Raw genomic sequence first — 11,986 nt, 5'->3', positions numbered from 1 at the left:
GTTGTGGTGAGCGGGGGCTACTCTTTGTTGCGGAGCACGGGCTTCTCATTGCAGTGGCTTCTCTTGTCGCGGAACACGGGCCCTAGACCGTGAGGGTTTCAGTAGTTGCAGCACACGGGCTCAGTAGCTGCGGCTCACGGGCCCTAGAGCACGTGGGCTTCAGTAGTTGTGGCTCACGGGCTCTAGAGTGCAGGCTCAGTAGTTGTGGCGCACGGGCTTAGTTGCTCCGCGGCATGTGGGATCTTCCTGGACCAGGGCTCGAACCCGTGTCCCCTGCATTGGCAGGCGGATTCTTAACCACTGTGCCACCAGGGAAGTCCAACTTCAGAATTTAGATTATGAGTAACAACAACAAAATTCAACAGATAGTAGAAGAAAGAAGCTAAGGAAAACCTGAAATTATGAAATAGAAAATAAACAACAATTAGACTTTAAAAAAAAAAGGATTGGTTCTTTGAAAATGAGGAGAGGATATAACTACAGAAAAGATATTTAAAATGCAATGTTTATATAAAAAGTGAAAATATAAATAAAATTGATAACTTTCTAAGAAAATATTAATTATCAAGATTTTCTCACAAGGTGCTATAGACTGAATGTTTATGTCCCCCCAAATTCATGTGTTGAAATCCTAATCCCTGATGTAATGGTGTTAGGAGGTGGGGGCTTGTGCAAGTGATTAAATCATGAGGGTGGAGCCCTCACAAATGGGGTTAGTGCCTTTGTAAGAGAGACCCCAGGGAGCTCCCTCTTACCTTCCACTGTGTGAGGGCACAGGGAGAAGTTGGATGTCTGTGAACCAGGAAGCAGACCTTACCAGACACCAAATCTGCTAGCTCTTTGTTTTTGGACTTCCAGCCTCCAGGACTATGAGAAATAAGTTCCTGTTGTTTCTAAGCCCCCCAGTCTTTAGTGTTCTGTGTTAGCAACCTGAGCAGACTAAGACACAGGGAGAGAGAAAACCTGAATGGTCCAGTAACACAGGGGAAAAATGGGAGACGCAGTAAATGATTTGACTTCCCTCACACATGCTCATGGGTTAGGCCCGGATTGTTGCATGGGCAAGTTCTCCCAACTCAGCCAGGAACATAATATCTGTTATCTAAAGTGATCCAAGGCAGAAAAAATATGTCACGATCCCTGATTTGTCCTCTGAAGGTAACGTAGTCCTGAGACCAACATCAACAATAGCACAAAAGAGAAACTAAAGACTAATATCACTTTCTAATATACATGCAAACATCCTAAGTGGGGTTGAAGAGTACAGGACAAGAATGACATGTCTTGACCATGTAGAATTTGTTCCAAGAATGAAAGGATGGTTCAACATTAGAAATCTTATAATTAAAGTCATCACATTAATAGGGTAGAACAGGAAAAACCATGTTATATTGATCAATGCAAAAAACACATTTGATAAAATTCAACAATGATCCCCGATACAAATTCTTAAACTAGTAATAGCATGAATCTTCCTAACTTCTAAAAGACAGAGATCAAAGCCTAACATCAAACACAGCCTCCTTCACTCTCAAACATGGTACCCTACTCTATTTTCATTGTAATATTTACATGTCCCTTAAATTGTTTTATTTTTTTTCTTGTTTACTTCCTCTCTTCTTCCAGGGAGGAAGGATCTTGTTTGCCTTGTTCATAGTTGTGCCCCAGAATCAAGAACAGTGCCTGGCGCAAAAAATACAGGCCAAGAAATACTTGATGAATGACTGAATAAACAAAGAAACAAATAAATATCGGAATGAATAACTCAACGTAGTTCCATCAGGGTTAAAAACAACCAAGGAGGGGCTTCCCTGGTGGCGCAGTGGTTGGGAGTCTGCCTGCCAATGCAGGGGACACGGGTTCGTGCCCCGGTCCGGGAAGATCCCACGTGCCGCGGAGCGGCTGGGCCCGTGAGCCACGGCCGCTGAGCCTGCGCGTCTGGAGCCTGTGCTCCGCAAGGATGGATGCTATTGCTGTTCAAGTTCAGTATTTTATGATGCTTCTACTCCATGTGAAGGCAGGAGAAGACAAATGCTAGATCTAAGTGTGGAAAGGAAGAAAGAGTTACACTTTTCAGATGAAATATTGTCACTACTTGGGAAATCTAAGAGAACAAACAAGGAATTTAGTAAGCTGGCCAAATGGCAAAATAACCAGGAAAAATTCCAGCAGTAAACATGGAAGAACACAATGGCAAGAAGGAGGCATAGGCATAGGGAGGCATAGGGAGGAACCCAAATACCCAGCAGACACAGCGAACACTTGAAAATGTGCTCGACCCAAAATCACGATTACGACAGTGATGACATAGCACCCACGGCCTTCAGATCTACGAGCACTCAGCCTGCACAGCCCCAGGCGGCCAGGCTGCCGGCCATCCAGTAAACCCCACCCCCACCCCGCTCAGGGACCAGGGCTCGGAAGGTGAGCGATGGCACTCAGGATGTTACCCCAGCACAAGTCCAGAGGAGACACACACAAGGGCAGTCGTCACAGTATTGCTCAACACCCCCAAATTAGAACCCCCCTGAAAGTCCACCAGTGGAAGAGTGGATAAATAAAGTGTGATGTGCTCATGTAAAAAGTGCTACAGCAGTTAGGATGAATGGACCAGACCTATGTATAGCTGCATGGATTAAACCCTCAAAACATAACCCTGGATAAAAGGGGCACACAGCCAGTGTTTACCATGTGCATTTGACCACATAAGACAGTTTTACTTATGGTTTATGAATCCACACAAGTATAGTAAAATTTTGGAGGCACAATTTTAATGTGAAAGACCTTGGAGCTGAGTTTCTCTGGGGAGGGAGGAAGGAGAATAGGGTTAGGGAAGGGTACATAAGAAACTTCAGTTGCGTCTGTGAGACATTCTTGGCTTTAGTCTTTATCGAGGTGTACTTTACGCACAGTGCAATGCTCAGATGTGTGCCACTTAATCAGTTTTGACAAATACCCAGCAAGCCAGGCACCTTTCCGTCACTCCAGAAAGTTCTCACGTGTCCCTTCCCAGTCCATTCCCCGCCCCAGAAGCAATCTCAGCCCTGATTTCTAGTATCAGGGGTTCCTTTGCCAGCTCTAGAATCTCAGTGAATGGAATTGTACTCTTCTGAGTCAGAACTCTTCCAGCACATTTCTGAGCTTCACCCATGCTGTTAACACACCGGCAGTCTCCCTTCGCCGCTGAGTGGTGACCCAGCTCGCAGCTATGCCGCGGTTTGCTTGCCATTCTCCTGTTGCTGAGCATCTGGGTTGTTTCTAGTCTCTGACTATCATCAAATAAGCTTGAACATTCTTGTACAAGGCTTTTGGGGGATATATATTTTTAGTTTCTCTTGAAACTGAAGAGGAACTGCTGAGTCATAGAAAAAATATATATATATTTAACTTTCCAAGAAACTGCAGTAAAAATTTCCACTCCCGTCAGTAGTGTGAGAGGTTCCACTTGCCTCAGTCTTGCCAACATTTGGTATTGTCAGCCTCTTTAAATTTTAGCCATCTTATTTTCCTTGATAGTTCCTTGATGGCTAATGATGTTAAGAACTTTTTAATGTGTTTATTGACCACTTGTATCTGTGTGTGTGTGTGTGTGTGTGTGTGTGTGTAAGTGTTTGTTCAAGTCTTTGCATTAAAATAAAGTTGGATGTTTGTCTCTTTATTATTAAATTGCAGGCTTCTTTACATATTCTGGATACAACTCATTCGTCAACCATATGCGCTGTGAATATTTTCTACCAGTTTGTGATTTGCCTATTTATTTTCTTGATGATGGTTTCGATGAGCAGAAGTGTTTAATTTTTATGAAGTTCCATTTATCTTTTTTTGTGTGCTTGGTTAGTGCTTTCTTGTGTCCTGAGAAATCTTTGCTTACAAGGCTGCAAAGATTTCCTCCTGTTTTCCTGTGGTTTATTCTAGCACTTTTGTTGTCTTCACTTTTACCTTTAGGTCTACGATGCAGCTCTGATTTTTGGAGCACTACTCACTAGAGAGCCTTCCTTTCTCTGGTCAGCCACAGTGGGACCTTTGACAGAAACCGTTGGCCGTACGTTTTGGGTCCATTTTTAGTCATTGTTCTGTTGCATTGATCAACTGGTCTTTTTTTTTTTCCAGTACCACACTGTCTTGATTACTGTAGGTATCAGTACACTTTATTGTTTTAAAAAACAGGATCTGAAGCAAAAGGAGGAAAATGTTAACATTTGTTAAATCTAGTGGTGGGTCCATGGATTTTGAAACCTTTCAAAATATTTTAAAATGTAAATATGTAATGGAAGACAGATTCCAATCACAACAGCAACAAAAACATATAAGTACCTAGGAATAAATTAAACAATAAACGGACAAGTTCTTTATTAAAAAAAACTATAGAAGGTTATTGAAGACATAGAATTTATATGAATAATTGCATTAAAATAAAGTTGGATGTTTCCTGGAAGGAAAGACTGAGTATTATAAATTTAATGTAATTTCTATAAAAATCATAAGAGAGTACTTTAGGAAGGTAAGTTGGTTCTCAAGTTAATCTAGGCAAAACCAATAAGAGTGGATAGCAAGAAAAAACTGACACAAGTAAAAGAAAAAATACTCAGGGAAATTTATCTACCTTGTGGGAAATCAACCTTAAAGCTATAATAATGATAATAGCTCAATACTGGCAAAGGAATTGACAAAAAGATAAATGACACAAAACAGACATACATGAATTTAGCTTGTGATAAAGATGGCATTTCAAACCAATAGGGAAAATCAGTCTATTTTCTGAACTGTGTTTGTTTATTAAAGATCTATTTGGGGAAGGAAAAAATAAGGTGTCTTCCTCATTTTACATTCACACAAAATTCCAGATGGAGTCAAAATCTAAAAGAAAAATTAAGACTTCTGGTTACTTTTGTCCCACAAAAAATACAAATCCTAGTTTTCTCTTCCTTGGGCTGTGGAAGACCTTTCCAGAGCATAAGGAGTCCAGAAACCTGACAGATGGGGCCACATCAAAATCTAGAACTTGAATGTGACAAAATCAACCAGAGACAGAGTTAAATGAAAAAAAAAAGGTCCAACCTAGGAGAAAATGTTTATAACGCACATAAAAGATTGTGTACCTGGACCCATAACATTGAGGTACCTCTAAATATTAAATCAATGCTTCAGGTACATTTGAGTGTTTATAAAAGAAGGTACTAACTTTGAAATGTTTTGAGAAATAAATAACCAATTTTTTAAAAACTACAAGAAAGTATGAGGTTATAAAAAAGAGCCCTGACGACTCAGAAAATTGTGGGTGGCCTTTACTGGGGTGACTCCCTCCCCCACTCACCCAGGAGTCAGGAAGCAGGGGATTCCAGGGGAGGGTCCTGGCTGATTGGGGCATATGGAGGAGCGTGGGGTCCAGGCCCTTTCAGCTCCCACCTTGTTGTGACTGTGTGTGTGTGTTTGTATCTGTCATTTGGGCCACGTGTATGAGTTTCCTGTGGCCGCTGTAACAACGCACCACGAACGTGGCTCAGGACGACCCAAATTCATTCTCTCCTGGTTCTGGAGGCCACAGGTCCGGATCAGTTTCACTTCGCCGAAATCAGCGTGTTGGCGTCAGCAGGGTCCCTCCGGAGCCTCCAGGGGAGAATCTGTCCTGGCCTCTCCCACACTCCTTGGCTCGTGGCCCCTCCCTCCGTCTTCAGAGTCAGTATCTCAGCGTCTTTAAATCCCCGCTTCCATTGTCACACTGTCTGCCTTCTCTGTATGTCTAATCTTCTGTCCCTCTCTTATAAGGGCTCTAGTGATGGCATCTAGGGACATCTGGATACTCCAGAAAAATGTCCGCATCTCAGGATCCTTCATGTAAACATACCTGCAAACACTTTACTTGATAAGATGACATTCACAGGTGCCAGGGCTGAGACCCTGAGATCCTCGGGGTCTTCGTCTGGCCTGGTGCCACGTGTCACTCTATCTTTTATGCCGAGATATCAAAATAGATGAACGTGTGGGCACTGCGCTTTGGCTCGTTCACCACGTGTGCTTTCCTGCCCTGCAGAGGCTGCGAAGCCCTTGCTGTGATATAGGCTCTGCCAACCCCGTGAGCTCACAGGGGTTTTGAAGGCAGAGGGCTGCTGTGGCTGGTGGCCCTTCCTGGTGGCCCAGGTCAGTCACATGGCTTTGGGTCATTCCTGGAAACCCGAGAAGGTCCCGATGGTCAGGAATGGTGACCAGCACCCCTCAGTACACCCCTTTCTCCTCAAACCAGCCATAGTGAATTCTCACTGACCCCTCTAAAGCCGTGGATCCCATCCACTGCTGCACTTAGAAGCCCCGGGAAGCATGCCTGAGCCTCCCGGAACTGACTGAATCAGGAGGTCTGTGGAGGCGTCTGGCCCAGGCCGTTTTTAAGGCTCATCGGTTTGACCCACGTGTGCAGCTGGGCTGAGAACCACTGTTTTGGCGGCTCCATCTGCAGAGGCATCAGCTTCTGTCCCGCTAAAATGTGATTTATATCATCTCATACCATTTCCCTCTATCAGGCTCCACGACCGCAGCAGTCAGCGCTGGACCATCCCACGGCTCGTCCAGACGACCTTCTGTTACTGGTCGTGTCCATCACCTGCTTCACACAGGCTGCCTGGAGCCCCTTCCGCTAATTAGGCACTTCTGCCGACCCCTTAGGTTAAGTTCCCAAACCCAGAATTTTTGTACTCAGAGGTCATTCACCTCCACACTTTTTGGTGTTGGTAGCTTCCTGTCTGTGTTTTTTTCCCCCGAATTTGTGTTTCCCTCCATATGATGGGCTTGTTATTTTTCTGAAGAATCCATCGATCATCTGGGACCTCTTCTGTGCAGACAAGCCCGCGAGTAGAACTCCTCTGCAGGACTGGCCGGATGTGGGGCTCTCAGGAGCAGAAGAAGCCCTGCAACGGGGCTTCAGCCCAAGAAAACGCAGCTCACAGAGGCTTTAATCCAGAAGATGGCATCGCAGGGACAAAATGGGCAGCAAAAGTGGCGGAAGTGAAATCTTGTCTTAGATCTTGTCAGCAGAGAGGCTGACCTGGGAGGAAGCAGTTTGGGGATCAATTGCTTTCTCATCCGCTATTCAGGAGCAGAGGAGAGGGAAGCCAGAGGCCACCCCACGCCCCGATGACGCTGCTATTGGCTAAGCTTTCACCAGGAATGAGCGTGGGGCTGCGGTCCCTCTGGCCAGCCACCCCGAGCCTCGATTTCTCCGGTGCATTCGGGTCTCCTAGCTAAGCGGCCACGGGCTTTGAGTTGGGAGCCTGAGCGCCTCCCGCCCGAGGTGCAACCTCTGGGGAAAAATGGGTGAAACGGAGGCGGCAGTGCACCAGGGGATCCCAAGAGCAAGGCGAGGCCTGTGCAGGCCCTGACAGAGGAGAGCCAGCTCCCTTGGATGGGTCAGCGCGGAGCAAGATGCCGGTGGCCTCGTGGTCTGAGCCACGTGCTGGGAGCAGTGGGGAAAGAGGGAGAACGCGGAATGCGTCTGGAAATGACAGGGAGGTTAGCAGAGCGCTCCTGGTGGGCGAGTCTTCACGTGAGCTGCCACACCAGGTCCTGCCTGCCTGGGACCGCCGCCCCCCAGGAGGACCACGGCCCTGGCTGGGCTGGGGGGTGCCTGCCACCTCCCAGGGAGATCCGGGCTGAGGCCCGGATGACAAGCACCCCTCGGAATGACCCAGCATTTGCTCCTTCCACACTCGCACCCGGGGCTGAAAGCCAGGAGCCCAGCTCACCCCTGACGCCCATCAGCGTGTGCTCACAGTGGCCGCGGTCTGGGTGGACACAGGTCCAGGCCCCTCCTCCCCCAGGCCGGCTTGGTCCCCTCCCCTCTCCCCGAGCTCCTCCCCACTGTAATGGAGCTGCCCTTGCGGAAGTCGGCCCCTGCTCCATGCCTCGGTGTCCTAATTCATAAACAGGGAACTTAAACAGCCTACCTTCCCTGAGGGGCGCCAGGCTTGGCTGAGTCAAGTGCTGTGAAGTGAGGACGGGCAAACCAGGAGCCCTCTCACCACGCCCTGGGCTTCTGGAACACACGGGAATCCCACCGCCCCCTGGGCTTTTCGTTTCAACCCTTCCCAGGAGGAGCTGGCAGAAGAGGGGCCCCAGTCCCCTTCAGGACCTCCCACCACCTGTGCTTCTGGAGGGACAGGGAGAATGAGCGTCCTCTCGGGGTCCTGGTGTCTCCCCGACGCCTCCCCCAGCCTTGTCTGTAGCCTCCTGGGCCTCCCCGACGCTTCCCCCAGCCTTGTCTGTAGCCTCCTGGGCCTCCCCGACGCCTCCACCAGCCTTGTCTGTAGCCTCCTGGGCCTCCCGGGCCTCCCTGACGCCTCCACCAGCCTTGTCTGTAGCCTCCTGGGCCTCCCCGACACCGCCCCCGGCCTTGTCTGTAGCCTCCTGGGCCTCCCTGACCCCTCCACCAGCCTTGTCTGTAGCCTCCTGGGCCATGTCTGGAGTCTCAGGAGCTTGGGTGCCTTGCGCCAGCTTCCTGGGGGGCAGGGGCAGGGGGAGAGGTCAGCAGGAGGCCCACAACCTCAGTCACCCGCCCTCCCGCACATACCGGGCGGGTCTGGGGGCAGGGGCAGCACAGAAGGACGTGCTGACATTCTCAGAGCCCCTACCAGAGCAGGGCAGAGGCAAGGGGGGCATCCAGGCTGGGAGCTGGACCCCAGGGTTTCCAGCAAGACTGGGTGAAGGTCTGAGCTGGGGTCTTGGGAAAGGAACCTGAGGGGAGGGGCCTGTCCTGAGGAAGGGGACATCTCCTGACCTGGGATGACCCTTCTCAGGGTAGTCTCACCCTTCCCACCAGGAAATCAGGTGCGGCCTTGGGCCCCAAGTGGTCAAACCTCAGACCCTGGGGAAAGGTGACCCTCCTGCCCTGTCCCTTCATCCCTTCCCTCTCAGAGGCTCCTGGAACAGGATGTCTGTGCCCCAGGGTGCTGGGGGGTGACAGAGATGCAGGAAGAGGAGGCCGGCCGGGTGGCCAGGGGCTGTGGGCAGCCAGCAAAGCCCTTGAGACCCAGAGCTTTCCATGACATGGGGGCTTGTTGTAAATGCAGAGTCTCGGGCCCCACCCTGACCTCCTGAGCCAGGATTTGACTTTAGACAAGCTTCCTGCTGAGGCCTATTTCCACCGGCGCAAGAGAGACGGTCATCCGTTAACGGAGACTTGCACCCAGCAGCACACGGCGCCGGGACCCAGTCTGAACCCCAGCCCTAACCAGCCACCTTCGAAAGGTCATATTTTGGACAATCGGGAAAATTCGTCTCTGGACGGGCCATCGGACGATATTAAGCAATCTGATTTAGTTGTGTTAAGCATGAGCCACTGTAAGGAAATGTCCATTTATTTAGATGTACACTGGACGATTCAGGTAAACACCACAAGGTCTGGGATTTGCTTTGAAACAGGGAAAATTAGACACGTGAACGTGGGGGGCTGGGGGACCAGATCAAAGGAATGAGGTCGACAAGATGTAGACGGCTAGTGGGCCTGGGCTGCTGGTGGGAACCAGGTTCTATGAGCTCTACATCTGTGTCTGCTTCGAGTGTTTCTGTCGGGACTCACACTGAAGACATTTTAAATTTGTGACCGTCCCCTGTGAGGTTCCACCACCGCGTCCTTCCCGCGGTTCACCCATCTCTGCCTCTGCACGTCCCCGCAGACTCCGCAGGGGTCACTGTCGCACTGCTCAGAGCACAGCCGGGCAGGCAGGTGAGTGCCTAGCCACCTCCTGGGGCTGACGTGCACAGCCCAGACCCTCTGCAGGGTTGGCGCTCTCGCCAGCCAGCAGACCTGCCCTTGCCCTGGGTGGGATCTTGGGTAAGGGGCACCGTCCTCTTTAGACCTTCCTGCAGTCCCCCTGTGCCCGCCTGGAACAGCCAGCCCGTGTCACTTTGCCATCAGGAAAAGCGAGAAAGCTGCGTTTTGAGGAAGGAGAATGTGAAGCATCTTGTGGGGGCTCAGGCTGGCCGCTGGGTGTCGCTGTTCTCCACGGGGCCAGCACGTGGTCCCCTTACCTCCTCTGTCCCACCCCCGGGCTGGAGGCTCCCAGGGCCCAAGCACAGGCTTTTGGAGTCAGGTGACCTCTGACCCCAGACCCACGCCCCCTGAGCCTCCCTGTCCTGTGGATCCCCTGGGAATCCTGGCCGCCTCGGGCTCCCTGCTGAGGATCTCTGGCCAGAAATGCAGATTCCCGGGACCACCCAAGTCCTGCTGAGCAGAAATCTGGGGATTCAGATACTCACTCCCATTTGGGACCCTCTGCACTCCAGACACACAGGAGGTCACCAGGGGAGGCGCCCCCCTCTCCTGGCCAGCTCTCAAAGCACCTTCCTTGCTGGATCCGTCATTGCTCAGGAAGAGTCTGTGGTCCCGCGGGGCTTTCAGGAGAGACCCCAAATGTGCCTTCCGTCAGCCGGCTCCCTGGGGCTGGCCCTTTGTGCCTCCCACCCTCATGGCCCCGGTCAACCTTTCTTCCCTGTCAGATTCAGAGCTTCCTGCCCGCCCGTCCCCACCTTGGACGTGCTCCCTGCTGCCGCCTGGGTTTCTCGGAGGCCACAGCCTGCAGCTGCGTCTGTCCCTCCCCTGGGCCAGCATGTGGGAACCGTAAGCCCGCGGGTTTTCTCGTTGACTCAGAGTAGACTCAGCCAATGACGGTGAACAAACAAAAACATGAATGAATGAAGCACGACGTCAGAACGTCTCTCAGTACAGGAAAGAAATGAGGCTGAAGTTTGCCGAACAGAGGACAGAAACATGGATCTAATTACAGCGCTGCCAGTGGTAAAACACTCAACTCCCTGAGCTTTAAAAAGTCAATTGTGCATATTTGCGTCCCCAGGACCACCCCCAGGTTCGCTACGGGGCCCCCAGGACTCAGCAGAGGCCGAGCTCACAGCTGGATTCAGGACAGAGAAAGGATACAAGGCAACATCAGTAAAAGGAAGGGGCGCAGGGACAAGTCGGGGACCAGGCGTGAGCTTCCAGAGCCCCCTCCCCTCTCATGACACGCTTAGCTCCGCACCACCAGCCGTGAAGACCTGTGAGGTGCTGTCTCCCCGGGGAGCCCGTCGGAGACGCAGCGCCTGGGGCTTTTCCTGGGAGTGGTCGCGGGCACCTGTGCCTGGTGAAGGTTCCAGACTCCCAGCACAAACGTTTAGGGGCAGCGAGGCCCTCTCCTCCACGAGGGGGCTGGGGACCCTCCTGGGAGCTCCCAGCCCAGGGCCAGCCTCGCAGGCGGGCAGGCCTGCCTGTTAACCCTTTTCTCCACAGCAGGTGGAAAGCAGCTCCCGGGATGTCAGGGAGAGACACTGAAAAGATGTTGCTCTAGAGACGCCAAGGTAAATGATTTTAGCTGCAGCTGGATCAAACAGACCTGCTCACCCGACACACTAACAAATGAGAGTATCAGCTCTCTGCCTCTTGAAGGTCTATGAAATGGCTTAAGAAATCGTTTCTTTTCCTGTTCATTAAGAAGAACTTGGAACGGGAAAGGCGGACAAACTCTGAGCTGTCTCAGGAGTGAAAGGCAGCATCGGCTCTGACCTGCTCTGTGTCCTTCCCTCAGGGACCCACGAAGGCTCCGGTGTTAACGCCACTGAAATATCAGCGCATGTTAAATGATTTCAGTGATGCAGACAAAAACCTGGCAAGATGAACATAGAGTGCAAAAGGGGCCTGGTGTCCATAGAGGGTTTCCAAGCATTTGATTTCTTTTAAACTTCTTTTGTCTTCTAAAAAATTATTTATGGTGAGCATATAATACTTTTATCTTTTAAAATTCAACTTAAAAGCTGAATGTCAGATAGGCATTGAATTCTTTTTCCTGGGAAAATTCCTGAGAAAAGCAAAGTCCCCCCAGGTTCTCCATAGCATCGGGCCAAGGTGATTCAGGGCAAGAGTTTGCAAAGTGTCTTCTCACGTACTATGTCTTTTGATGTTCATAAACCCCTGGGATGCCAGTGAGGGTGGGTGCCTATACCTCCT

The sequence above is a fragment of the Phocoena sinus genome, chromosome 7 (assembly GCF_008692025.1).
Source record: "Phocoena sinus isolate mPhoSin1 chromosome 7, mPhoSin1.pri, whole genome shotgun sequence".
NCBI classification, from domain to species: Eukaryota; Metazoa; Chordata; class Mammalia; order Artiodactyla; family Phocoenidae; genus Phocoena; species Phocoena sinus.
This window is presented reverse-complemented; position numbering follows the sequence as displayed.